The 4,256-nt window shown below is 32.7% G+C and overlaps 1 pseudogene; it reads left to right on the forward strand.

Annotated features, from left to right (window-relative positions):
* On the forward strand, positions 394-1,337 carry LOC107615343 (annotated as a pseudogene).

Consider the following 4,256-nt stretch of genomic DNA (forward strand, 5'->3'; position numbering starts at 1 on the left):
GTTGATAGAAAAAAATAAATTTTTTTATCTAATTTTTCAACGAATAACAAACTAATGCTAACAAAAATACAGAAATTACAACTTTTAGCATTCAGAAGTAAAATCACTTCTGCAATCGGGATAACAAAAAAATTATCACACATTAAAAAAGGGCATTCATTTGTTCAAACTCTTTCAAAGACTAAACTAAACACGCTCTTGCACTTAAAGGTTTATAACGTTAAACCAACTTTTCTTTCTGCTTCTGCTTCTGCTTCTGCTGCTTCTTTAAGTGGCTGCTTCCAACACTTGACACTAAAAAAACACTTCACATACATACGTGCTGCCGCCAACTCCGACTCCTACCTCTCACAACCTTAACCACACTCCACGGTATTATTTTCTCTTCGTTGAATTGGCATAACTCCCTTCATATCCGTAATCCGTGAACTCATCTTTCATACCCAACAACAACAATCTCACACTCCAACTACCTCTTTCTTCTTCAATCCCCACACAATTATAATCTTCAGTTACAAATCAAAGTATACATTACAAGAGAAGAGAAAAAAAGACCAAGAAAAAGAAACCCACCAACAAACTCTTACATGTGTTGGGTCGAAAAATTGGCTATAGCTTTGTTCCATAATCTCTTCCTCTTTCCTAATGTTCCTTCTCCTCATGGGGCTTGTAACTCGTTACTGTATCTACCCAATCGAACAAAACAATGGTAAACTTTATGATTGGACATTTAAGGTTTTGTGGTTCATGTTTTTGGCATGTGGAGGGATAAGTGCATGTTCTAGTGCTGTTTTTGTTTGGTGTAAGAGATTAAATGACTTGAAAAGTAAGAAAATTTCGAATGTGCAAATTTCAATAACACCACCATCATCATCATCAACAAGAGCAAGATCGGAGGAGAGAGAGCTTGAAAGCTTTCCCCATCAAACTCTAATGGAAGCTACCAAAGTGCATTTTGGTGCAAGGCCTGATCTCAAGAGTAAGGGTAATTGCATATTTAGATTAGTTGTTACCAATTATATTTAATTAGTTTTTACATATTTTATGATTATTGATAAAATGTTAAAAATATAATTTATTTCATCAGTAATATTTTATTTGAATCAACCAAAATAATTGGTTCTAATCTGCATATATTTGACGTAATTTTCTATTATCATCAAGTAATTAATACTAATTGGCTGCTCATGATAATTCAGAAATTCTGTATGAGTGCAAAGAAGAAGATGTTGGAGTAATGGTTTGTGGGCCCAGCAGCATGAGACATGAAGTAGCCGAAATTTGTGCTTCTAGTTCAGCCCACAATCTTCACTGAGTCCATTAGCTTTAATTGGTGATAAATGATTCACACTTATATTACAATTTAAGATGTTATATATTTATCATCTTATTGTAATATTAATACATATTTTGTTACTAGTGAATTAGGTACTTTTCTACTTAGAGTTAAGTCTTATTTTAGTCTTTGAGATTGACGAGTTATACCGATTTAGTTCTCGAAATTTCAATTGCTCTAAATTAGTTTTTCAGATTAAAAAAATACACTATGTTAGTCTCTTCCTCATTTTCTGTCATCAGAACACTGACATTGTCAATGACGTAGTCGATTCTTGCCACGCTGGACATAAAAAAATGACGTCATTTGTATTTGGCGCTAAACATACTTTAAAATGACATTGTCTGCCTCTGAAAGAAAAATAAAACGTTACTCTTCTTTTGTCATCACTCTTTGTATTCAACTTCTCCATAATAGTTGCAGAAAAAAAAATTTCACTTCTAAGTGACAAAAATTAGTGAGTGGTAGCTGTGTTAGGATTTCTGGAAACTACCGGATCACCATATAGTAATCCAAACAAAAAGCTACTTATTTAAATTATGTTGCACCAGAATTTGTTGTTGATCCAAATTTTATTGCACCAGAAGTTATTATCGTTCTTCTTTTAAGTAGTGATCAACATGCACCTGTTCAAGCTCCTCCAAAATCTGCACCTCAACTTACTAATGTCCAGGAAATTGAGATCAAAATTTTTCAACTAAGTTACTCAGATACACAAGAGTCTCAAGAAGTAATTGCATTTAGTTTAACAAACCACATTTGATTTAATAGAACAATCAAACTAAATTTATGTAATATTTACAGAGAAGAAAAGAAAAGAAAAAAGATGAAGATGAAGTGAAGAAGAGTGACATAAATCTTATTTAGGTTATAAAAGGGGATTAGGTACGATTTTGGTCTCTAAGGTAGGGACTGAAAATTTTTTTCGCCTCCAACTTTTTTTGCATATAAAATTGTCCCTAAAGTTTAACTTAGTTTTAGGGGGAAGGGGGAAGGGCAGAAAGGAAGAAGAAGAAGGGGGAAGGTCAGAGGGGAAGACGAAGAAGGGGGAAGAGGAAGGGCGAGGGACAGACGAGGGGAAGAGGAAGGGTGAGGGACGGACGAGGGGAAGAAGAAGAGGGAAGGGCGAGGGACGGATGGACGTCGACGCCAGTGTTCGACGTCAACGCTAGCAGATCCGCGAGGGTGCGCGCCGCTCGCTGTTTCTGCTCCTCCTTCTCGCTCGCTCGCTCGCTCGCCGGTCATCACTGCTCCTCGTCGGTCGCCGCTGCTTCTCGCCACTTGCCGCTATGCTTTGCATCCTCGCCGATGTTCTTCCATAGGGTTCCAATTTTACTCCTGATTTGTTGATTTTGTTAATTACATTGTTACTTCTTCTGTATCTTCTGTTAATTATATTGTTAATTTTTTTTTTGTAGATTTGTTGATTTTGTTAATTATATTATTTCTAATTATGATTCTATTATTGTTATTGATTCTAATTCTATTCTACTTCCATGGTTCTTCTGCTTCTGTTTCTTCTTCTTCTGATTCTGATTCCATTATCCATTGTTGTTGTTGATGCTTCTGGTTGCTTCTACTTCTATTTTTTTGTTTGTTCTTTGGAGTTGAGAGAGATAGTGATGGAGATTATACAAATTTATTTTTTCATTTCTGTTTCTGCTTTTTTGTTTATTACATTGTTTTATTGTTGTTATTGCTGGTGCTTTGATGAAGAAGAAGAAGTAAAAAGAGATGATGTTGTGATGGAGAAGAAGAAAAAGAAGAATAGAAAATGAGGATTTTGGTGAAGAAGGAGAAGCGTATTTTGGTCCAAAAGACGATTTTAAAACCAAATTAAACCTTAGCGACGAATTCGAATGCAAAAAAAAGTTGGGGATGAAAAACATTTTCAACTTTTACCTTAGGACCAAAATCATACTTAAATGAAACAATTAAATTGGAGTAACTCCACTTTTATGGCATATCATCTAACCGTTACTATGTTTATGTGGCAAGAATTGGTCATGACGGTGTTAGTGCTCCGATGATAGAAAATGAGAGAAGGACTAACGTGGTGCATTTTTTTGAATTTGGGGCACTAATTTAGAGCAATTGAGATCTCGAAGACTAAATCAGTACAACTCACCAATCTCAAAGACTAAAAGTGGGACGTAATTCTTTCTATTTTTACTAAAAATATAAGATAGTAATAAATGTATGAATATTTAAGATGATGATAGGTATTTACGTTGGTGTTTATTTCAATACAATGATAACTTTTTAGTAAATCCTATCTAACCCTCTCTAAAATAACATATAATTTATCCTCTATGATATGTCAACTTCTAATTATTGGATGTTATCTTAATGATAACTAACTATACTTGTAACTTGAGTTACCTCAGTTTAATTAGAGTTAATATCTTAACCATAATAAAATTATTTTGTAATTAATTTATTATTTAAAATGAGTAATTATCTAATTTTTTAAAATATTAATAACCAATATTTTTTTAAAATAATTCTTTCTAAAAACACACTTTTGAGTTCTCGTTACTTGGACATTATCACTCTTTAATATAACCATTCACTATCTACCATGATAATAATTGAATACTTTGAATATCATTTTATTTATTTATTTTTTGTCTTTTTTTAAGATATTTTTATCAAAATATAAGATATTTTTACTAAATTATAAACCCGGTGAACTTTTAAATTTTTAAATAAATCTAACTATTCATGCTAAAATTTTAATCTTATTAAATAAAACCAATATAAAGAATGATCTATCATTATCAAAAAAGATAATAAAAAATTGGATAGAAATGAGATTTTATGAGTTCACCTCTTTAGAAGGCGCGACAACAATTAAAGAATGGAGAGGAATGAAAACTATTAGAGAGAGAGTTAGGATACCTGATTTGGGAAAAGAAGT

The sequence above is a fragment of the Arachis ipaensis genome, chromosome B09 (genome assembly GCF_000816755.2).
Source record: "Arachis ipaensis cultivar K30076 chromosome B09, Araip1.1, whole genome shotgun sequence".
Lineage (NCBI taxonomy): Eukaryota > Viridiplantae > Streptophyta > Magnoliopsida > Fabales > Fabaceae > Arachis > Arachis ipaensis.